This window comes from Choloepus didactylus, chromosome 16 (genome assembly GCF_015220235.1).
Source record: "Choloepus didactylus isolate mChoDid1 chromosome 16, mChoDid1.pri, whole genome shotgun sequence".
NCBI lineage: Eukaryota > Metazoa > Chordata > Mammalia > Pilosa > Megalonychidae > Choloepus > Choloepus didactylus.
The window spans coordinates 22,236,540-22,261,829 of NC_051322.1; the positions used below are offsets into that span (position 1 = coordinate 22,236,540).

The window sequence follows — 25,290 nt, forward strand, 5'->3', positions numbered from 1 at the left end:
CCATGGGTGTCCAGTTGGTAGGGACCTCCTTTAAAGGGCCCTTGCCAGCAAAGACTGTTGGGCTCATAATAGGGAGAGCATCCACAGCCCTGAAAGGACTAAGTGTCATACCAGGTGTTGTGGATTCAGATTTCACAGGTTACGTCCAGATTATGGTACAATCTCAGCAAGGTACGCTGGTCATTGCAAAAGGTGACAAGCTGGCACAGCTCTTGCTCTTACCCAGCTTACATACACTCTTTCAGAGTAGACCCAGACAGAGAGGAGATAAGGGATTTGGGTCTTCAGGAGAAGTTTTTGAGGGCTTCCATATGTCTCTGGAGTCTCGACCCATGCTGACTATCAAGGTACAAGGCAGATCTTTCCTAGGCCTGCTAGATACCGGGGCCGATCGGTCGATTATAAGACAACAGGACTGGCCCTCCACCTGGCCGACGTGCAAGGCGGAAGATACCATCAGAGGAATAGGCCAGGTTTCGGCACCCATGCTGAGTGCCGCTGCCCTTCATTGGGCAGACGAAGAAGGACACCAAGGTAGTTTTCAGCCATATGTATTAGCCCTGCCTGTTTCCCTGTGGGGAAGAGACATTCTTACCCAGATGGACGTTACCTTGACCAGTGGTTGCTCCCCAACCTCTAAGCGATTGTTAAAAGGAATGGGATATGTCCCTGGCAAAGGCTTAGGAGCCTCGTTACAGGGACGTGTAGAGCCCATACAAGCTACCTCCAACATTGTCAAGCAAGGCCTGGGTTTTTCCTGGGGGCCACTGAGGGAATGTTCCCACCCACACCCATAAAGCTAAAATGGAAGACCAAATCTCCGGTTTGGGTGCCTCAGTGGCCCTTATCACGGGAAAAGCTCTCCGCATTACACACTCTGGTGTCAGATCAGCTAAGAGAGGGCCACCTCATTCCCTCCACATCACCTTGGAACACCCCTATTTTTGTTATAAAGAAAAAATCAGGCAAGTGGAGGTTGCTGCACGATTTAAGAGCCATCAATAATTGCATGGAGCCTTTAGGGCCCGTTCAGATGGGGTTGCCCCTCCTTTCGGCCCTGCCAGAGCGTTGGCCTGTTATCATCTTAGATATCAAAGACTGTTTCTTTTCTATCCCACTTCACACAGAGGATACCCAAAAATTTGCTTTTACTGTGCCCTCTCTAAACCAAGAGGAGCCCTGTCACCGCTTTGAGTGGACGGTCCTGCCCCAGGGCATGACCAACAGCCCTACCATGTGTCAGTTGTATGTCGCTGCACAGTTGGCCGATACCCGGCAGCAATTCCCCAAAGTAAGGATCCTTCATTACATGGATGATATCTTGCTGACTCATGAAAGCCCAGATCTCCTTAACGCTGCACTATCACATTTGGTTCTTGCACTTAGAGAGGTCAATCTTGAAATAGCCCCAGAGAAGATCCAGATGACCGAGATTGTCACCTTCCTGGGAGCAAAACTTACGTCTACTCAAGTCTCCCCCCAAAAGGTGTCTCTCAGGTTAGATAAACTGAACACCCTCAATGACTTACAAAAACTCATGGGAGACATAAATTGGGTTCGCCCATATCTGAAGTTACCCAATGCCGAATTAAGACCCTTGTTTGACTTGCTTAAAGGGGATCCGGACTTAGCTTCGCCCCGGTCCTTCACCCCTGAAGCAAGACAAGCACTATGCCAAGTAGAACAAGCACTCAGTAGTGCCACGTTAAAAAGAATAAACCCTGATAAGCCTTTCGAAGCTTGCCTGCTGCCGACGGTGTCACAGCCCACGGCGGTGCTGTGGCAACAGGGGCCATTGCTCTGGATCCACCCCGGAGTTTCTCCAAAAAAGATCTTAGAGCATTACCCTACCGCAGTTGCAGATCTGGCCCTGGAGGCCATCAAGAAGGCCATCCAACACCTTGGCCAACCACCAAAAAACCTTAGAGTACCCTACTCTCTCCCACAAATTGAGGTGCTTACCGGATGCATAGATCAATGGGCTGTTCTCCGATGCACCTTTTCGGGATGTATTAATAACCAATATCCCAAAGACCCCCTCTTACAGTTTGTCACCCAACATCCGGTAATCTTTCCCAAAGTGACTTCGTCTAGGCCACTAGCGAACGCCCTCACCGTGTACACGGATGGCTCCAGCTCCGGTACAGGGGCGTATTGTGTGGAAGGGGACACTCCCAAAACAGTGTTTTTTCAACCACAAAAACCGCAGTGGGTTGAATTGCAGGTTACTATTACAGTCCTGAGAGAGTTTCCTGGCCCCCTGAATATTGTCTCTGATTCCCTTTATGTCGTAAATTCTCTACAAATCCTAGAAACTGTGGGCATTATAAAATGCTCCTCCACTGTAAGCACATTCTTTCTCGAGCTGCAAAAGACGATTCATACTAGGCAACATCCCTTTTACACAACTCACATTAGGGCCCATACAGGCCTACCTGGTCCCGTGGCCCAAGGAAATCACATAGTAGATGTGGCCACTCGACAGCCACACGTCTTCCCCGTGCTGACACCATATCAGCAAGCCCGAGAGTTCCACGCCAAATTTCATATCAATGCAGGTACCCTGGCTAAGCGGTTTAGTATACCGCGAGCGGCCGCTAGAGACATAGTCCGAGCTTGTGGAAATTGTGTTACTCAGCAGCATATCCCATCTGTGGGAGTTAACCCTAGAGGTCTCGTCCCAGGAGACATTTGGCAAATGGATGTCACTCATCATTCAGAGTACGGAAAAATCAAATACCTGCATGTGTCAGTAGACACATGTTCTCAAATATTATTTGCCTCTGCTGAGACAGGAGAAAAAGTCCACCAAGTCATTGCACACTGCCTTGCCGCTTGGGCAGCGTGGGGCAAGCCAAAAATGTTAAAGACAGATAACGGACCTGCTTATACCAGTAAAACTTTCCAAAAATTTTGTGATAATATGGGAGTACAATTGAAGCATGGAATCCCTTACAACCCTCAAGGACAAGGTATCATTGAAAGAGCACACAGGTCTCTGAAAGACTTGCTCAAAAAACAGAAAGAGGGGATAGGTCACGGCCTATCCCCAAAGGCTCAACTGTCTGTAGCCTTATTCACGTATAATTTCTTAAATGAAAATTCACAGGGCATGACACCTGCCCTTCAGCACACCTCCCCGAGTCCTCCACATAGAGGTCTAGTCCGATGGAACGATGTCCTGTCAGGACAGTGGCAAGGCCCTGACCCCGTGCTCAGCTGGGCCAGAGGCTCTGTTTGTGTCTTCCCACAGGAACCAGGACGTCAACCGGTGTGGGTTCCGGAGAGATTGGTGAGAACCGTATCAACGCCCGAGAGCGCTGAGAAGCTGCAGCCTGACCAATTGGGGAACCCCCAACATGACACAAGAGACCCAACCTTCAACGCTGGTGACGACCAGCAAGATGACCAGCAAGATGATGAGAATGATCCTGACCGCCTCCCCGTCGTCCAGGGGGAGGACCGGTGATCCCAACCCCTATTCCCCTATAAATACCCTCCTGATTTGTTTTCTCTTTCTCAGCAGTGTTGCAGTGGTTCAGGGAGAAGATCAGTTCCTCTGGGGCCTCTGGCACCATCCCCCGACGCTAGCTCCCTTTTCTGCGGGGTCCCCCGCCTCTCCTCAGTTCTTCACTCCTAATTTAACTCTTAGCCTCCATCATCTACCTTTGCCTACCAATGTTTCCTCCATAACCTTCAACGAGACCTTTCCTCTAACCGATGACACGCTGATCCTTTCATTTGCTAATCGCTCTATAGCTAATTGTTCCTGCGCAAACAGCACAAGTACTGCCTGTGATACCCATTGCACTCGGGTGACTTTTGGAGTCTTGCTAGAATTTCTTAGTACCTCAGCTGGCTATCAACAGGACTGTGAGGGGTTGCTTAACAAAAATGAGACGAAAAGATGCCTCAAGCTTTCTGGGTTTAGACCAACAGTCCTTAACTGCTCTCGAGATCCTGATGCCCCGCAGCCTCCTTTCTCCCCTTGCGCGCATGATCTGCACAGGAAAACCACTCTGGGGGACTTCTCTTGGCACAGCTGTATGCCCGTGAGGCACCCGTTCCTCTTAAGTGAGGACTGGTGGCTCTGGTCCGTGCGCCCTCACATACGTAATTTCACAGCAATAAGCAAGATCCGAAAATATACTGAGGCATCGGCGTGGGGTACCGTAAACCAATGTCGAGAACCATTAATCGACCCCAAAGCCTCCCGTATCCAAACCTTCGCTCAGCATTTGGCCTGCAACCCCCTGGGGGCATGTCTGGACCTGCGCTATTTCATGCTATTGAATGGTACCCTTACCAACACGTCAACCGACGCGACGGGTAGCTCTACCACTGCCAATTGTTCTTTTTCGGGTGCAGAGGGAACATATGCGGATAAAAATTGTTCCTTCCCTTTGCACAGGCAGGTCTGTGTGCTCCCTCCCTTCGCTTTTCTACTCTCTACAGAGCCTACCTTCAACTGTTCCAGCGTCCCCTGTACCCTGTCTGAATGCTGGAACGGATTCCCTCCCTACGCCATCCTAACTTACCGTCCCAGCTATGTTTGGGTCCCAGTCAACACCACTGATTGGGTAGGCCCTATTACCCAGGCTGTATCAACGGAAAACTTTCCGTTTTCTGGGCCTTTTAATCCCTCCCTTAACAGGAAACCAAGAAGTGTCAAAGGCTGGCTGTGGAACCTCGGCGGCATCGTCGCTTCATTGTTCGTCCCAGCAGTGGGGAATGCGGTGCTTCAAGCCTGGACAACGGAGCAGATCGCCCTGACGATGGAAACAGTCAACACTTTAGCCAATGCCACCCGGGACGCGTTGCACGCCCACAATCTAATGTTAGAATTGAATTCGCAAGCGATCCAGAAAATGCAAAGTGAAATACAGGAACTTGGACAGGAGATAGATGGGCTCTGGAAAACAGTCGAGCAACTGTGTGACACCCGATGGATCCTTTTCAGACTTTGTGTCACTCCGGTCAGGGCCAATGTAACTGCTGACACCCATAAAGTCTCTGACTGGCTTAAAAATACTTATCTGCCAACTTTTACCAATCTTACCCAGCAGGTGGACGTCAGCCTGGACAAGATTGGGGCCGTTAAGTTGACCCCCGTTAAGTTCAACCTTGTCAGTTTGGTAACTGACCTGTGGAACCGAGTTACTTCCTGGTTTTCGTGGCCCAATCTGACCACTTGGGTTCTCCTCGCTATAGGGTTGTTGGTGGGTTTAGTAATCGTCAAATGCCTGTTAGAACGCTTGTTTCAAGCACAGCAGCAACTGCGCGTTACCACTATGATGGCTATGTCTTCAACCTGTAGTACTTCTGACAGTAGCTTCTATACTGATCGATCCCCGTCCCGGCCACTCGGGGTGGGGCGCTCTGGGGCCAGGTTCGCGGCAAAGTCCATGGCCGTATCCCGGATATAACATACAACTCCAGCAGTCTTGATTTTTGTCTCAGGCGAGTCTCTTAGGCGGAGTCCCAGTTGTGGCCAGACTGGACTCTGGCCATTGCACAGAGACGCCTAGTGACGCCTTTGACGCTGGTTGCCACTCTCCTGTCCTAACCGTCTTTCCCCAGTTACGAGGCGAAGTACTGTAGGGAGAGTCACGTTGTTTCCAGCTCAGGGGCTCTCCGGTCTCTATATGAGGTAAGCATTCTGGTCGGTGCCAGAGGTTCCGCCGTAAAATGGCAGGGGCCTAGTCCAGACTCCCCAAAGCACCAAAACATGTAGTGGGTCACTCAGGCCCACGGGAGTACACTCATCAATGGAGACACTGGGTTGAAATATATAAAAAAGGGGGAGATGTGGGGAGCCGCTTTCCGGGTTAAGGCCTAGTGGACACGCCGCGACCTGCTCCAGAGTAGCCCCCGCCCATCGTTTGAGCCAAGATGGCGCCCGTATCCTGCTTCCGCATATGACGCATGAGGCAGCGGTTGCTGCTAGCCTATTGTACACGCTTGCGTACTGCCAGCACATTGGTTGTAACTATTGTATATAAGAAATTACCCGGGCTAGCCTCGGGGAGACAGCCCACAGGGAGCCGTGCCTGACGGCCGCATAGAGGTTGTTCTCCCACGGGGTATAGGGCCTCGTGTGGAATATGTAACAGAGAAAATTTTCTTCCTGGCTCCAGTAAAAGGCTTGCATTCACTGCCATTGCGTACCTCAAGTGTCAGTTTGTCTGCGTCTCTCCCTCTTTCCCTCTGTTCTCCTTGCCGGCCGAGGACAGGACGCGCGGGACCGAGCGAGAAGGCGCCGGACAAGGGTGCACTTTCCCTATCTTCCCAGCAGATGGTGCTCTTGGACTAGGTCTTCCCCTCAAGGCTGCTATTCCCTGACTGCAACTGTGTGCTGGCTAGGTCCAAACCAGATGAAAATAACCTCAGCCTGTGGGACTGAGATTTTCACCTTTCCCAGCCCTCAGCCAGCTCAGAAGTGCCCTGTTATTCGTTGGCCTGCAAAATCACTGTGCATCTGCAGGCCTCTAGGGTGGGGAGGCATTCTTGGTGCTTCTGTGTGGCTTTCTCCCTTTTCCTTGCCTCTCCACCCAAACACACCGCGAGCACTGCAGGCCTCCATGGAGAAAGGATACAGGCAGCGGAACACAGAGTGTCTCTCTCACTTGCTAATTGTCGGGTTGGCTTTGCCATGCTCTGCTTTCCCTCTCCTGAGGGGAGGACCCCCAGACTCTTCCCCAAAACCAGGTGCCCGCAGCGGCCTTCATCAGGGTTCGGGATAGGCACTGTGCATTGCAGCAAGGTCTCTGTGTGTGGCTGAAACAAGTCTGCTGGTTCCCGAGTTCCCTCCTGGGAGCTCTCGGCTGCGGGACTGAGAAGGTGCTCTCCTGAGCTGGCTGAGGACATGGGAGTGTGGGGATGTGCACTACCTCCCTCACCCGCTCCCGTGGGCGCATAGCAGCTGGCCACAGAGGCAGTGACGATTAAACAAACTCACCCCACCCTTTCAGTCATAACTTCTCTGCTTTTTCATCAGGTCCTCCCTATATAACGTAGAAGCCCCTCTCTGGCCGCTCCTACCCTGGAACCGCCCACTGTCCCTGTGGTTTTCTGCCTTTTAAGCTCTAGTTATTCCACGGTGGAGAAGTGAGCTCCACCTTGCCTATTCTGCCGTCTTCCTGGAAGCCTTTGTTCATTATTAACAAAGAGCAGAGGTCAGTGCACATAGTATATTACATAGCACCATGGGTAAATTTATTTTGACTGCATGATGAATTTGATACACTGAGATTTCCCTAACCCAGAGAAATTTCCATTGGAAAAACCATGTTGTTAAAGGTTTCCTAATTCTTTTCTACTTTTACTACTACAGTCAGTGTTACATAAATTACTGATAACCCCAATAAAGAAATCACACGTACTAAATAAGGAAATTAAAAAAAAAAACACCTAGAAAGTATAAGAAATAAACACACAAATACATAAGATAATATTGAAACAATTTTTCATCTAGCAAACTGTTGAATATGCAAAAAAGCTAACACTTTCTAAAGAAAGGCAGATTTTAATATTCTACTACTGGAAAGATAAATTATTATCTTTCCAGTTTTCTGGAAAGCAATATGGTATCGAGAACATTCAAAAATATGATGCCTTTTGATTCAACAAATTTATTCCTAAGGAATAAGCCCAAAGAAAAAATCAGAGATACAGGCAAATATTTACCTGCAAAGGATACTCATTATAGCATCATATATAATACGAAAAAATTACAAGCAACCTCCCAGTCCAATAGAGGAGTGATTAAATAAATTATGGTATAATCATACACTAGCATATTAGAAAACCATTAATATCAAGTTTTCAAAGACTATCTAATGATGGGAGAAAATACGCACAGTATAACACTGTGGAATAAATAGGAGAAGGTGACAAATTCAAAACATATACTGAAGTGCTTTGGGGAATCATAGCTAGAAATTTATTAATGGTTCTCTCTAGATGATAGCATTTACGAATTACGTTTATTTTTCTAGGATTTCTGCTGTGAGCAAGTACTACTTTTATGAGTTCAAAAGTTATGAAAATACTAAAAGCAGTTACACACACACAGCTATAATATTTACTCTTCACTGAGGCACCGAACCCTGTAATTTCATGACCATGCTACACCTCAATAACAAACCTGAAAGGGCTCTAAATATTTTTTACTGCCCATAAAATTGCCTTACATGGATGACTACTAAAGATTTTTGAAAGAATATGTACATACATTCCAGTCCATGAAGCATACTCTGAAATATATCATTGTCACTAATACTGGTAAAGAGCCACTTAATCTTAAATATGCATGATCATTCAACAAATACAAGAAATCAATGGGTCAATTTAACAGCCAAGTGCACTTTTATGTTGGTCCTAGGCCAGTAAAAATAGCATAAAAAATTTACCATGTATGCACATTCTGTGAAGCTGCTAAAAAAACCACACCTTTGAATGTTTCAATTATGATGATTTTATTGTTTGGTAAACTGGCGGTTTACACCTATCCTTAAACCTTCCAAGTCACTCTTGAGGTCTATAGTAAGGACTGACACCTCCCTGTCCCTTGCCATCTACAACCAGTCATTGGACTCAGAGGACCCTGGGGGGTGGGGGAGGCAGCGGCTGTAACTGCATGAACATCTTGTTTGTAGGATGACTAAACTACAGACACAAACACACCCCTCTGATCAAATCTACGTAAACAGGTGGCAGCCCATGAAAATACTTAAGTTAAAAGCGTTAAAAAAAATTCTGGTGGTAGGTTATTCAGTGGCAGTTACTAAAAGGTTTCACCTTTTAGCTTCATCTATAAATTACTGAAATATCTACACAGCTGTCAAAGAAAGTGATAGTCTGTGACTTGCCTGTATCTCCAAGATACTCTACTATGTATTTTCCCCACATGTGTGCAACCACCAAAGGCTGAGAAAACACCTCTTCCTTTTATGCTTTTATTAATGCTTTAATGGTCAAAAAAAAAAAAAAAAAAAAAAAAGCATGTCATAAGCCAAAAAGGGAAGAAGCAAACAAAATGTCTCTCTTTCCAGAAAGTGTTCAGCAATTGATTTAATTCCTCAAATAGTCACTGAGCTTCCACCATATGCAAAGGACTGGTGGGCACTAAGGGGGATGCGAGTCAAGCAAGCAGGAGGGATAAAAGTAACTAGACATGGACCCTGTCCTCAACGTCACTGTCGACCTCCCCCCACAGAAACACCAGTCAGAGAAGAGGGAGTGCAAAGAAATGCAGATTCTGCCGTTCTTGAAAGCTGGTGCTCTCTCTTTTGGTCTCTGTGCACATGTGTGCACAATCGACGGTCATTTAAAAAAAATCATTCTAACAGAATCTGAAATGCAGGGAAAACTTTAAGAACAGAGGTAATAACTGCCAGTATCATTTAGTAAGCAGTTTTTGGGTATACGGCATCATGCTCGGTGCCTTATATACAGGCTATCTCTAATCTCTACAGCAAGCCTGAGAAGGAAGATGCTAGAATCCTTATTTCAGGGATGGGTAAAAGAAAATCAATGGCTGAAAGATCAGAGTCTGGAGCTCATTCTGCCTCCAAAGTCCACAGTTCATCCAGAAGTGCACTGACTCCTAGCCAGGCCATTCTCCAGAAGATAATTTAAAAGAGCAAAATATTAGAAATAGCCTTAAAGTTCAAAAATAGAGAACAGCTAAGAGTATTATAAATACATATATGAAATATATGAATATGCATATATGCAGATCTGAAATGCTATGTAGCCATTAAACTAATATAAATGAAGATTTTGACATAGTTCTCTGTGCTTTGTTTAAAAAGTTAAAATTTGTATATCAAAAGTATTAAAGCAAATGAAATTATTGCATTATAAGTAACCAATAATTTATTACTACACTGATGAGACCATGAGTAATTTTTTTCTTACTTTCATTTTTCTATATTTTCCAAGTTATATAGAAGTGTCACTATTTATGCAGAATGCTGAGACTGAAAGGGGACACAGCTAGTCCCCGTGGCAAGCACCCCACTGGGCTTCCACTGCAAATGGTCCCAAATGAACAGTGGCAATTAGAAAATTCAAAGTTAAAAATATCGTATATGTGCCAATAAATTGGTAGGGGGAAAAAAAGCATTTCCAACTTTAACATCCATCTCTGCTTTAATAACCACCTTCCTTTTTAAGTAAAGAAGGCAAAGTACTCTCAAAGAGACTATAAAGAAAGATATATAAACACATCAAGCAGAGTAAAAGGGAATGCCTTAATTTTCTTCATATTGATGTGAATGCTCCCTTCAGGGAAATACACTTCAGCATCGGGTACCAGCGTGGTTCCCTCTGGGGCCCACACCAATGAGATGATGTGTAATTTCCATGTCAATGCAGAGCATCTTTTTCATTATCCCTTTAGGGGATTTGAAAAGTCCACTCTGCCGAAAGCCTCAAATGCACTTGTAAGCAGGCAAGCAATTAAAATCTGTGCACTTATGAGAGAAATTACCAATTTTCCAAACTGATTAGGTGAAACTGTGCATGAAAGTATATCTTCTGAAAATAGTAATTCTGGAATACACAAGTACTTGCTGAAACCACAAACCACATGCGCAGGTACAGGAGGCACCCAGCAACCTGGGAGTGTGAAGAAGGTTTACGGAGGTCCACAGGCTAGTGTAAGTGAAAACCTAAGAAGTAATACATTTAGAGATGTTAAAAACAAACAAACATGGATTTCTCCGAGTAGGGAATGGTACAAAAAAACCCCTATTTTGACCACTTTTCAAGTAGCATAATGGTGCTGCTTCTTAATATACAATAAACATCATGGAACCCTTGAGTCAAATGAGATCAAGTAAAATTATATCTATATCATTAATTAAAAATTGCCATATGATAGTTCAGAGGTAATTTTTTTATTATTTTCTTCAAACTTTGAGTAATAATGGTTGGTCATGTTTATTACTTCCCAGGACTAGCCCACCACAAATCTATAGGATCGCCAACAGGGACTCTGAATAATTACAACCATAGGCTATGCATACACTAACACTCAAGTAAGAACAGCTCAATTTCAATTTATATAAACTTTAAACATGAATTTCTGATAAGCTCTTGTTTAACAAAAATTGACGTAAATCATTTTCCGATTACCTTCTATCATGGTCTCAGGTTGCATCCATGAACAAAAACTGTAACTATACAACAATTTTTTAAAATGCACATGCATTAAATATACCCTACTTTGTTACTTAAGAGAGCATCTGGTCTTGTCAACACATTATCTGTGTTCACTTAATTCATCAAAAACTCCCAGGAAGAACGTCAAATGGATAATAAATCCATATTGACAATACAGACTCAGTATAATAGATACGTACGTTCAAACTTATCACACGATTAAATTCTACTTATCAGCCTTCACTGATCCTAAATATTTCTGTAGATACCCCATTTATCTAACTGAAACAGTTAACAAAAACTAGAAGCCATAAGTTAGTTTACAAACAAAGGTCAATGTACCTCTAACACACTTGTATTCATTTATCAAATGCTCCACGGAATTAATTCCTGCCTACAGAAGTGTTATCAGCAGGCCGATGTTTATGTAAATTATTTCACACAAAGGGTAATAAAAGGTCTAGAACTCCAAGAAGTGAAATAGACTAGGAATTCCAAGGGGGTAGTACAGAGAAAAACACTACAGAAGGGACAAAAGTGTTAATAACAGATCCATGAATGGCTATGGAGATCAAAGGCAATACACACGGCTCTCTCAGGTAACATCAGAGAGGAAAAGCCACACGTATCTTCTCCCGATACTCTCCTGCGGGTCCCTAAAACTAGAGAACCTGGGGCCATTTGACAAGAGGATTTGAGTCCTACCATTCCTACGATCCTAAATGATTATGGGTCCGAGATGCTAAGTCACCCACAAAGAAGTTCTCTGAAAATCGTACAGTCCAATTCTTCTACTTAAGCAGTATTTTGATGCCAGCAGAAATAGAAAGGAAATTTGTCAAATTTTTTAATCTCTAGGTTAGAGAAGCCAACCTCCTCTGGACACGTGTGCAGTCACCACATAGGAAGTCTTCGTCATGGGGAACACTAATCCTACAAAAATGATGACGGTGAGATTTACCAATATTCTCTCTCAGGGCCCTCTCCTGTCTCAAGAAGTCCCCTCCGTAAGAGAGCCCACACTCCGCGTTCCCAGGTTCTCCTGAGGCTTCACTCTTGCTCTCACCTGCCAGGTACCTACACTCTGAGGTGCTCGCTCATGGTAACGACTAACACAGAGCAGTCCAGAACACCTAGAGAAGCCCTTACAGCTGCATTTGCCCTCAGGAGAGGACTCAAAGGCAGAAACGTGGATTCCTGGGGCAGAGACAGCACCACTGTGACAGCTTAAGTTCCTGAGCAAGGCCTGCATTTTATGAATTCCTAGAGCAGAGATTCCCAGACATTGGTGGGCCTAAGAATCACCTGGTGGGCTTGTTAAAACAGATTGCTGGGTCCCACCCCAGAGTTTCCAACTCAGTTCCAGGGTGGGACCCAGTCATTTGCATTTCTAGCTATTTGCTGCTTTGCCGCTCCATTTCTTCTTGGTTTTTCTGGTATCCAGCAGGCCAGGAACTCATTCAATTCAGTATTTCCACCCCTACTGCCATCAACCTCTTGTGTGGGTGCGAGGAAAGCAGAGATGCCTAATTTCTGCTGGATACCAAGGACTACCTCTCTTGGTGGGCTACCCTGGCCACTGGCCACTGCAGGTATTTACTGGGGTTGCAGGAAAGACAACCTACAAGGCCCACCTGCAATTATCATTTACCAGTCCGTGCAACTTTCTGTTTATTTCAATGTGTGTGTGTGGGGGTGGGGGGAGGCAAGTCAGGTCTTGCCTATTAAAAAACAACAGCAACATTATTTGTCTAATGCAGGAACAGTTACAAGTACCCTGTAATAATAAGAGCCTGTCAGGAATTCAGTTCTAAAGGCAATATGACAAGGAGAAAAATTTCAAGATGAGATCACATTGGTCAGCCAATCTGTTCGTCCATCAGTCCAGGGGACACGGAGTTACCAGACCTGCTCGTCCACTTCTCTCACATGTTTAGAAAACATCACGCCAACTAGAACCTCATAAAACAAAAATTCAAAAATATGCTCTTAATTGTTTAAGTATATTTCTTTCTTTTTTTTTTCAAATAGATTAGCTCCCACCACCCCCAATTTATAAAGCCAGTAGCTTAACACACAAATACAGAGACACGGAATCACGCTGAAATCAACAATCATGGGAACAGACTTTCAAACTCACAATTCTCCCCTAGCACTGAAAACCATTTCCTTGGCCAATCTCATCCATGACCTTAGGATCTAAAAGAAAGTAACTCTGGCTAAGCAGAGGACTTCAAACTTGATGCCAAAGTTGAACCAACTCTGAGCTGTGTCTATCTAGAACAGAGGACAAATTCTAAAGTAAGGCATCATCCTGGGGAACTCAGTCTCTGCTAACTAAACAGGAAGAAAAAGGTCCTTCTAATGAACTCTGGGAGAGGCGTCATCAGCTCCCACAACAGCCTGCACTTAATTTCTGTTATCAGGGACACCAGGACTAAGGTTGGAACACGGGTACAAATTATTCCTCCAGGGTGACGATGACGCACACAATGGAACGTCCACGTGTGCACAGTGCTCAGAAACAAAGATCTGCTAGAGGGAGGTGCCATTCAAGTTAGCAAAACAAACACACACTGGTCACCAGTGCTGTGCTGAGAGTGGGGCTACGAAGGGTCAGTTGCTGGGCGGGTGGGCAGGGGAAGTGGTAGAGATGAGGGAATTGCAGGATGATACCAGCAAACATTTCCTGCAGACGTTATTTTCAACCTCTCTGCCCCTGAGTGTTTACTACGGGCCAACACTGCCCTGAGCACTTTCTGTGCAATACTTCATTTAACAACCCTCGGAACATTCTAGAATTCTCTGGAGTTGGAGCGGAAGTGGTGCCAGAAGAGCCCTCAGAAGCTAACCCTATGCCCAGTTCAGTTCTCACTGAAAGAATCTGCCTTTCTTCTCACAGGCCAGCTTCTCTGAAGAGAAGAGACTCCTCACCCCCAAGGTGCTGCAGCAAGACGTGGCAGCTTCTACAGCCGGAAGACACTGCTGCCCCGGAGCCACCTCCCTGGAGAAGTTGAATTAAATATTATACCTAACAACCAGAAATACTCTCAAACCTGTTCAGGTCAGGTTTTGCTATCAAATGCATTTCCCACAAACCTACAGTAATGTTTTTGGTGTCCAGGGCTTTCTGGATTTGGGAACTGTAAATAAGGGATGTGAGCCTGTACTAAGTTAAAGAAGGACACTTAAGAGATGTTTACAGCTCATACCACTCAGCCAACCACACTGGGACTGCTATCAGAAGCACAAAGAGGACAGCCAGCCTGCAAAACCCTAGAATTCCTCAGGCAGGCAAAGGTATCCCTTCAGCTCTTAGAAAAAGTATCTGCAAAATAATGTTTCAAGTTTTACATTCAAGGCTATTGAGTAGGCACACAAACTGACAAACACTTGACCTTTGCATCACTGAGTTCTGAACTATATTCCAAGACTTTTAAAACAGAATTAAAAAGAAGAAAAAACAATAATGCTTCATGATATTATCACAGGAAGAAAATAATATATAATCAATGGACAGAGGGCTAGGTTAAGATAATGCCCCACCTATCCCAATGCTGCAGAGCTGAGTGCCATCAGGACACTGTTTTGTCCCAGTTATGCAGATAAATATATGGCAGCTACATACCTTGCACCCATATGCTGTCCCAAAGAAAGTGAGTTTATAGAAGAGAAGCCTTCATCAGCATTAAAAATATTGGTTTAGCTGCCTACCAGCAAGGACAACAGAAGCTGTTAACCTGTCTCCAAAGCTAGAGGCAAACTGGAGAACTGTTTCTTGTATCTGACTCATCAAAAAGAACATTACGTTTGGATGTCTGTGGCTTCGGCTTGGTTAAATCTGATGGGAACAAGGGAGTTCAGGTTTTTAAAAATCTTCCCTTAAGTTACTATGTTAAGAGAGACCTGATACTGAAGGTATCCTAAAAGGAATATAGGTAGTCTCTCTAATTAGTCTCTGTAATTATTATCCCTCTCTGCACTATCCCTCATGAGGGTGTGCGTTTTGAGCATTGACTTTTATGCCACTAGATGACTGTTTTACAAGGAGGTATGTTTCTCCCTGTCCCTGGGACCCTGAAGAAGGTGTTAAATAATCATGGTGTAAACACATGGGACAGATTAAGAAAACTGATATAAGGCACAAAAGGCACCTCTAATTTAATAAGTGTGGAAGTCGGACCTCTACACGATTTCACAAACAGACAAGGGGTCCTCACTTGACTTGTGCCCTACACTTCAGAATTTCCATTAGGCAATTGTGGAGGAATCCAATTTAAACCACTGGTCAAGAGCAGCCACACCTGTTTGGTTCTCCAAATAGGTCAATCTGATCATTTAATCTTCAAAGTCTCACCTTCAGCACTGAGTGGGCTAGGTCCACTGCCCCTGGTGCTCAGTGGTGATTTCTCTGCTTTCCTCTATCGCTATCTGTGAATCATGTGGGCTCCAGGCAGCCATCACCTCCTCCTCAACTTCCCAAAACAGACCATCCTAAAATAACCAACCCCTCCACTCCCTGGATTCCCATGGCCTTGACGGTTTAGCCTACTCCTCTGCCAGTGAATCATGTGCCTTTCCATGCTGTTTGTCCCTTTCTAAGTGTGTAAATCCTAAATCTCTTAAACTAGCTGTGAGTTAACTAAAGGACACAGTTGGTATCTCAGGCTAGTCTACATTTTCCACAGAACCTTGCAGAGAATGGTTCCTCAATCAATATTTCTTGGTTGCTTGCCTTCCTAACCATTGTTTTGACAAGTTAACTTCTTTCCAGCATTCAATATTTGGAAATATTTTCTTGCCTGAGTTGCCGAAGCGTGGAATTCTCAATCTGATCTCTCTCAGACCTGGTAATGATCAACTAGATACAGAATCTATATTCCACATAAAACCCATTTTCTTAAATTTGCTCCATTTTCTTCAACTTTCCACAAGGCCATTTCCCAGAGTGCCCTGAGTGAGAAGCGCAAATATAGTCAAAGAAACAAAAAAACTGGGGGAAAAAAAAGTTTCACAGTGAACTTCAATTCAGCAATATTATTACCTGATACCAGAAAACTAAAATCGTGACCCACTTTTGACAACAGCATGAACATTTTAACAACTGAGTTACTGACATTAGCTTGTGCAAAAAACTTAAGTATTCAAATATAAAGAATACAAGAAATAGTAATATTTGAAGATGAATTTAGGGAGAAAATAATAAAAGAAACGTTTTACTCCAGAAATCCTGATTATCAGATTTGACAATCACTTACCAACTGGAAAAGGAGTTCATATGAAATAAACGGATCACTAGCTCACTTATAAATGTTTATTCCAGCAGCTTAATTCTTTCATTCTTTGTGCTTATTCACTCTGTTGCTGATTTCTTTCCAGCTCTGAAAAGGTCTCCTTTCAAAATAAAGATGCATAAGCCTCAAGATAGATGTGCATTTTTCACACACCAAACTCTCAGACAGAGCTTAATAAAGGCAAATGATTGAGAAAACACACGTTGTAATTAGGCTCGAATTCTTGTGCAGCTGACATGATCAACGGTGTTTGCAATTCTATCACTCCAATCTCTGCCACCTGTGGATGCTGCTGCATTGTCCAGGTGAGACAGGGTCTCTCCCTTCCCCGAGTCATCAGCAGGGGCACATGGGCGAGATGACCGCAAGCCATCTGACTATGTATCTGGAGTTCTCCAGAGACAACATAAAATAAGAAAGCACTTCTCTGCTTTTGTATGCTGGGTAAAGTAGTTCCACAGCAAGGCCTTTCACATTATGCAGAGTAATCACCTGGGGATCTTGTTAAAATGCTGATTCTGATTGAACAGGTCGGCCACGAACCTAGGAATCTGCATTTCTAACATGCTCCCAGGTGATGCCGATGCTGCTGGCTAGAGAAGCAAGGCTCTAAAGGAGAAGAGAACACAACTTATTCTGGAAAGAAATACGGGTGTGAAGAGTGGAAGGCATCTCAGAAAAACAAAGGGCACATGGGCTCCCAGAGCTAAGAAATATGAAGTTACATCTCTAGAGCCTTTCAGTTGACATCTACAGAAAAATCCATCAGCAAATCCCTTGAAATTAACACAAAGGCCTATATATATATAGGAACTGCTATTATCTACTTCCTTTTAAGTGTCTATTCTAATTTACTATAAATTTACTTAAGTCCTCAATTTTTTTTATTGCAATTTTCCTTTATGTGCTCCATTTTATAATTTTTAAGGATTTTCACATAAGCAAGAAGGAGAATGAATAAAAAAAGAGAGTCTGTCCACTTGCCTCTCTGGTAAAAGTCAGGCTTGGACATATTGGCAGAACGTCCTGACTACTGGATTTCTCTGATGCTGCTAACCATCCACAGGGGCACCGTCCCCTCTCCCTGGCTTCTGTGATAGTCACAGGAACAAATGGGATGCGCAGTCAGGATATTCATAACCTATTTGCTTTCCTAATTTGAAGAGTTCTGTAAGAAAAGGTCCTTCACTTTTCTCGTTAGGCAATATTCATTTTAAATAGTGCTGTTGAATGAGGCAACGTGTGACCTAACTGTATCCAACCCCAAACACCCTTTACTCTGAAAATCTATGATTTGTTTATAGAATATGCTGACTGATGATGCATTGAGAAATAAGTAGTAAAAATATAAACGAGCAGTTTTCATTAGTCAAACAGATGTTTGAAATTCCAAACATTCAGACACCCAAACGACACTATTGAGAGTTAAACCTGAGTTGCACAATAGATTCAGTATTTATTTTCATTAGTAAGGTAAATTTTGTCCTCTCTTGTTGGAGCTGGAAGAGGTTGCCCAACTTATCTAATGAACATGGTTGAACCAAGCTAATGGGTAATCAAACTAAACAAAGACCTTTTGGTCAAAAAGCATGGGGTAGTCAAAGATATTAGATTCCCTTTAGTTCAATTTAGAAAATACTCCTTTTCTATCTGAGCCGTCTCATGGTGGCATACGAATTATCAAATCCTTCCATAGCATACTTTCATAGCAATAGTCACTTGTCTTGATTACTAACAAAAAACTGGTTCATTCTACAAAATAGAGTCTGATGCTTTTGCCCCATACTGTGATTCTGATTCAGTAGGTTCAGATTGGGAGAGGTTCATATGTGGGTGAATTTTAAGTCATCTTTCTCATACCTAATTTGCATGTTGGTGATCAACAATGAAATCAAGCTAAATGTCTAATGAGCAGGTCTTCCCAATTCATTCAAAAAGATTTAATTTATTGAGCACTGACTTCGTGCCCAGTCATTAAGACACACTTTATCTAAAATTTGTAAATAGTGCACATAGTATTTACTTTAATGTGTCTCACGTACAATAAGAAAGAAATATTGAGGCCTATTTTAAAAATAAATGGCTTACAGGAAAAGCACTATATTTGTTAGGATTTAGTGGTCAACTTTTGCTACACAGTGGAATCACCTGGGAGCTTTAGAAATACTGATGCTTGGGCCCCACCCTGCAGAGATTCTGGTACAATTGAAAGGGGTTGCAGCCTGGACACAGGGATGAGAGGGTACAGGATGTGGTAAGTAAATACTGGAAAATATCACTGTCTCTACAATGGAATGCCATTCTGCATAAATTTCACATACTGGGCAATGGCCAGCTATATTATTTTAAGGAATAATACTGCAAAAATAGGAGAAAATTAGATGGAAATAAAACAGCCTCACTCACAATTCCTTGGTTATTTTTCTCGTGTCATGACTGAAACAAAGAAATCCAATAGCAATGGAACAGAAGCCGAAAGTGAAGGATAATCTGCTTTTAGGGAGTTTGAACAAGAGGCAATTAATAAGGGATTAAAACTAAGCAAAACCACAGCAAAACATGTAACTGCAGTGTGTTGAATGCTGAAAACCAGAGGGCAATTAGGCAGAAAAATCCCACAATGGGAAAACACTAGCTACGTCAATGAATGGCTGTAAGGAGCTTCAGAGAGCTACTCCCCTGTGCTCAGATCTCACAGCCTAACAGGGAAAGGGGGGTAAACTCTGACCCTTAGCAAAAGCTTGGCAGAAAGTCTGGCAATTAGGCATAACCTCAAAGTGGTGTGCACACCCCTAAAAGGCGGGGGCCACAGTGACCTATGGGCAACTCACCCAACAGTGCTGACAACTCAGAAGAAACCACAGCCTCTAACTAACCAAACCCAGGATGACAGGGAAGACTCCATTGAGTCTTTGTTCACAGACACAGAAAGCGTGGATGTCTGCTTTCCTTGCCCATTCCTTCATTATGTGAGGGACACTGTACTAGGGACCTCCGGTATAAAAAAAACCCCTACCCTCGTGGAGCTTACAATCCTGCAGGGGGCTGACAGATGGCAAAAAAAATAAATAAATAAATTAGTAAAGCTTATGGTGTGCTAGAAAGTGATAGATACTAACAAGAAAGAAGTGGAGCAAGAACGGAGGACTGACATTGGGGGATGGAAGAAAGTTCTGGTTGCCGTTTTAAGTAGGATGGTGAAGAACCATCCTGAGATGGTTTTAAGTGGCAACTTGAAGGAAATGAGACACTGCTAGTGGGGTCGGGGAACAAAAAAAAAATCACAATTGTCCAACTGACAAAGATAGGATTGCTTTTCTTTAATGGCTGCCTGGTCTACTTCGTTCGGGGTAACGTATACGAGTGAGAGCCTGCACTCTGGAGTAAAGCACACCCAGGTTTGTTTTCTCGCTCTGCCACTTACAGCTAGAAATAATCAGGTTCCGTGTGCTCCATCAATGAATCTCACCAGCCGGAGGTGAGAATGCAGCAAGATGAGGGACGGACAGCCATTACTTTCGTGCCCACCACTCAGTGAGCTGTCGTTGAGTGTCGGCACCAGAAGGCTTGACTAGAGAACATCAACAAAGAATGAGCTTACTCTCAGTGAGCTGGATTGAACAGTTAAGGAAGTTAAGGAAGTAAACAAGGTTTGGTTTGATTGGTTGCTATAATAAAGACTGACTTGGGAAAAGAAAAGTAAAGAAAATTAGGGCTCTAAGTAATCTTGGAGACCACTTACTCTAATTAAGTACAACTGGGCCAATGAGAAAAGTGAGAGTCATTCTAGGCCACCGTGCTTCTTATAGTACTAGTACAGATCATTTATTCTGACGGGATTCTGCATACAGGGATATTCCTCGATTCCAATATTATCTAGTTCAGGTGAGTCTTTAGCATCTTTGATAAGTGGAAATATCTTTTTTTCCAGGAAATATCCTCCCATTCTGCTCTAAGATCAGTGACCATTTTTTTACTTCAAGGCACCCCATACAGTGTTGGGCACAACAGTTTACAGCTTTCCGGGGGAGCAACGTTTTAAAGGATTTTGTAAGCAACTTTTCTTATCGCTCACCTAGTATCAGCCACAAGTTCCATATTAATAAAAACCAATCTATGTTGGAAGTGCAGAAGGAAACAAAACTGTCCATCCACCCACGCAATTGCTATCCCCTTCCCCTAGTTTCTTTTCCTTATGGCCCCTAACACTATGTCTAATTATAGTTTCTGTTTTCTTGGCGAGTTTGGGTCTCCTTCCCTAGACTGAAGCTCCCTGGATGCAGGGAGCCCTGGAGCCACAGAAGGTTCTGCAGGTGGATGGCCCGGCCCTGCAGGAAGCCTGGCCTCTCTTTGTCTGCCTTGGCATCCCAGCACCTGGGTCAAGAGTGGTCCCCGGTGGAGAGCAGGGCACTTCTGTTGCATAAATGAATGAATTCCATGTTGTTGTGCAGGGTGGGAGGGCAGCATTTGGACTCTACCAGGTGCACCAGAACCGGCAAATTGCTTTTTATTGTGTCCCCTGCTCACACTTCTCCCCTCCCCTGTAAAAGAAGCTGAGCCAAATATAGATGTGCAGAAGCACAATGAAAGGCCACTTCATTACAACGTGGAGGCATGTGGGACCAGGCAACCACAGGAGGCAGGCGGAGGCCCGAGCTCTGGGAGGGAGGGCAGCGCTCGCTGGGCGGGTGAAGGGTGGATGCCACTCCCCTGCCGAGGGAAGGTAGGAGAGGTGGCACCTCCCACACAGCACTGGTGAATCTCACCTTCCAGTCCGGGGGTCTCCACCACCCCTACTGGTGGCTACTAAAGTAAGATACTGGCTTTGTCATCAAAGCTTCATTCCTGGGTCATGCTCGAAATCAAATGTTAGTGGCAATAGCCTTACAACGGGATGATGTGCCACATCCCGGAGAGACAGTTCCAGGCTAGGTGACAGGGCCCTGACTGGCCTCTTCGTTCTCCTCCTCTCCCTCGGTCTCTCTGACACACACACACCCTTCGCTCAGATAATCCCTCCAGCCATTAAAAGTTCCTTGTCTGCCTCAGGAACAGAGAGTTCCACTGGCACATACAAGTGGAAAACCACTCAGTTTTTGGTGTGTGACCTCACATTCATGAACAAAGAATTAAAAAGAAAAATGTTTAAACCAACTAACAAAATCGGAGGACATATTTTCCCAGTCTGATTTCTCTTACAAGTCAAGTAAGTCTTAATTGTTTTTGATCACCATCTCACTCAGGCCAATGCTTCTAAGGATGTAAAGAGAAGAAAAACAAAAATTGAGTAAAAAGAAGGAGAAAAGGAAAAAAAAAAATCAATCTTAAAATTTTTTTTAGCTCAATTATAAAATGGCAAGTGTAAGGGAAAAGGGGTTATCTCAGCACAAGGGATGATTACTACATATTTGGTAATTGACTGATTAAAAGAACAATGAGAAGACAAAAAAAATGAAAAATAACAAAACCAATAAGGCAAGTGCCTTCAAGCCTGCCATACAATTGGCTTTAACAAAACTAGAGGTTTCCTTCAAGTCTCAAGCTTGTCTACTAAGCCTGGTAGATCTCAGCCAAAACAAACTTCTTGATCCTGTTAATGGGGTTGAAAGGTTCAAATTCCTGCACTGGCAAAGGTTCCCAAAGGTCACATCCCTGTGACTCCAAACAGCTTCTGCTGAGGAATCTATGACCAAATGCCCTCCAATAACATGACAGGCTTTCCAGTCACTGCCCTTAGTCACAGGCGGCTGTGTTTATAACTGCATGTGACCTCCATGTCTACAGCAAGCCCAATGAGTAATAGTTACATGAGCAAGAGGCTTACATCACTGAAAGCAGTGCTCCTGCATGTTTCTAGTTAAACTCCAGTTAGTCCACTGAACCTGTCACATCTGTGTTTTCACTTAGGCTGAATCACACTGTTAATTGTCTTTGAGGTCACAGGTTTCATGTGGTTTTCCAAAAATTTCCACTTTCCTCCCATTCTCCCGGGGAAGAACATCAATCCTTTGTTTTCAGGGATGATGTCAATCAGGAGCTGGAATTTTAACCTTTCTTCCAGTAACTACTTCTAGGATGAGTAAACGGTTCACATGTCTCAGCTGAGAGTACAGCTCCTGGTTACCTGAAAAGGTCCCATGATTTTTTTGGTTGATAAGGCTCTGGTGACAACAGCAAGGCTGGAGGGATACTTTGTACAATCTACACCCCAGATCTTAACAGGATCAGCAACAAAGTTCCCTTCAATATCAGGAGAGCAGTTTGTGGTGTGACCCAGGCAGGACACACAAGTCCTGGCCAGTAGGTGGGTCTCAGCTGGGAGTTGCTGGCTTAGAGCGCACTGCCCACCTGCGCTCTCTGAGAAAAACCAGGTCAGGCACAGAGCGAGCATGAATATTTACCGTAGGCAGAGTTGTGCCAAGTCACCCTCTGTGGAATTCAGAGCCACTGGGAACATAGTTGAGATAGATTTTGAAAACAACTGAAAACATGTGCTTCTGCCGTCACTCTGACCCTCACAAACCTCTGGGATCCAAGGTGAGAGAGCAAAAGACATTCCTCCAGCCTACCTGTAGAAGGGGGAGCCCTCTAAATTAGTAGTCATCCAATTGTCAACTCAAAATGCACCAGCAGGAAAAATTTCTGCCATGGTGAAAGAAATGATATGTAAATGACTTCACCTGAAAATTGTTTTGGAAAAGCCCTGTGAAGAACAGACTGATAAAATAAAAAACATTACCTGGATTGAAATAACAAAAAAAAAAAGGGGGGGGGGGTGCAGCAACAAAAAAATCCTCTCACCCCAAAACAACTATAATAACTAAAAAAGCCTTTAAGTTACTGCAATAAACACACAAGTTCCCAGCCTTCATCACACCCACCAAACAAACCACTTTGGAATAAAACTTTTATACTCCTCAAGTAGCAAAATTCATGTAACTCGGTTCTGCCGTCATGTTTTAAATCAACATTTCACTGCAATACAAGACCAAAACCCTTATTCAAATAAAAAAACCAAATGATCATGAAAACAATATCAATGTAAAAACCCAAGAAAGTCATAACATCTGTAACTGAAAATTATTCCAATTTCTGTTCTCCTGTTTAATTAAATAAAAGCATATGCTTTTCTTCACTTCTTGATTTCCCAACGTTTTATATAAATCCCCATTGAGATTTTAGTTACTTCATGTAGTTGTATCTTGCACTACTTGGGGGGGGGGGGGGGAGACCAACCCCACAGCACCCAGGACATGCTTTTCCTCCCCACTCATCACTTAACAAAACTTGCCAGCCACGTACTTCAAATTCCTGCTTTGTAGTTTTGTTACTTGTTTGACTAACAGGGTCTAACTCAAGCACGAGTAGTCAACATACTTCTCAAAATTTATTTTCTCAAAAAATATCTCAGATTTGATTGCAGGCTTTGATATTGTTGATGCATTTTTATTGTTTTGAATTCCAGCAATTTTAAACATTAAACTGTATCAGGAATACTTTTGTGAAAGTAACTTGGCTCATTAATGTGAAGGTGTGGCCTGCACTAAAATTCATTTCAGGCTTTGAAAATGTACTGCATACATCAACTAATTAGCCAACAGCTTATAAATCACCATCAAATGAGATAGTACAGAAATAGAAAAATCACATTTTAATAATAAACATATTAAATATACATATAGTCATATCTATGAGCAGTTAAGCATACAAAAATGATAGCAGAATCTAAAGGAAAAATTCAGTTTAATTTTTGTTCTTGCAAACAAAAAACTGCATTTAATATAAACCGTGTAAGCCAAGTACTGAGGTGTAGAATGTCTTCTATCACTACCACCAAAAATTCAGACACAAACCATAAATCATTCTCCAAGCAAACCATTTCATGACGTGAGACATTATTTCATTGAAAGCCAACTACAGCTGGTGTCTCCCTCTTCTTTAGTGAGATTTCTAAGTCAGAAATAACTAGAGAGAAGAGAGACCCAAATTAGAAAATGAAGAAAAACGCAATTGTTTCCTCCCAAATCAGTGATTTCTAAATTGGAGAACAACAGTCATAGAACTTAAGTGATCTACATTTTCCATTATTTTCAGAAAGAAAACAAAGTACCCATTATACTTTCATATTTGGAATGAAAATTGTACAGTTTTCTAAAAAAGTCAAGACAGAGATAAAGCAAAGAGTAGAGAATCAGGAGAATTCGGATCACAATTCTTTTCAGTTTCGTTATTTGCCTGCACACTTTTCTACACATAGGGAAAGTAAGATTGAACTACTATTGCTAATGCTAACCATCAAAAAGAAGTCCTTTAGAATGGACTAAAATGAGGCCACTGATACAGCACTACTCCAAAATCAAACTCTTTGTCAATAATAGATGCTACGCATCCACATAAACTATAGTATTGTCTTTGTTCTTACCTGTAATTTTCTTCAGGGCTCAAGAAAAGCAAGTCATCTAGCCCGCTGGAAAGCGTTGGGAGGCTTGAGTTGCAGTAACACAGCTGGAAATCTATCTCAGCAACCTCCTTTCCCTTTAGAAGCAGTGTCCGCACACACCTCTGCTGATACCCACAAACTCCAGCAAGTTTTAAGACAACTGAGACAGAGTGTACCGAGCTTGCTATTTATACTAATGATTCACTTCCATGACAGCCAGAAAAATGCCTGTTGGTGGAAAAGGGAGTTGAGTCAAGCTCCACCTCCCAACCTAAGGATGAAGTAACCCCGTCCAGCTCAGCAATTAGCTTAAATAATCAGGCGGTGCAGTAACATTAAGTTACCTGCAGGAGCATCTGTTCTCCCAGGGACAGTTATTAACGGGTA

At 43.5% G+C, this 25,290-nt stretch overlaps 1 protein-coding gene across 11 annotated transcripts in view; it reads right to left on the reverse strand.

Annotated features, from left to right (window-relative positions):
- Positions 1 to 25,290, reverse strand: part of NEDD4L (NEDD4 like E3 ubiquitin protein ligase) — a 378,998-nt gene that overhangs the window by 183,700 nt on the left and 170,008 nt on the right. The window contains exon 1 of one of the 11 annotated variants that reach the window (XM_037805616.1): positions 24,886 to 25,066. The exons of the other annotated variants lie outside the window; for them this stretch is intronic. The gene's annotated coding sequence lies outside the window, so the exon portion shown is untranslated. Of the gene's footprint in view, positions 1 to 24,885; positions 25,067 to 25,290 lie in introns of those variants that run through there. 11 annotated transcript variants of the gene reach the window in all.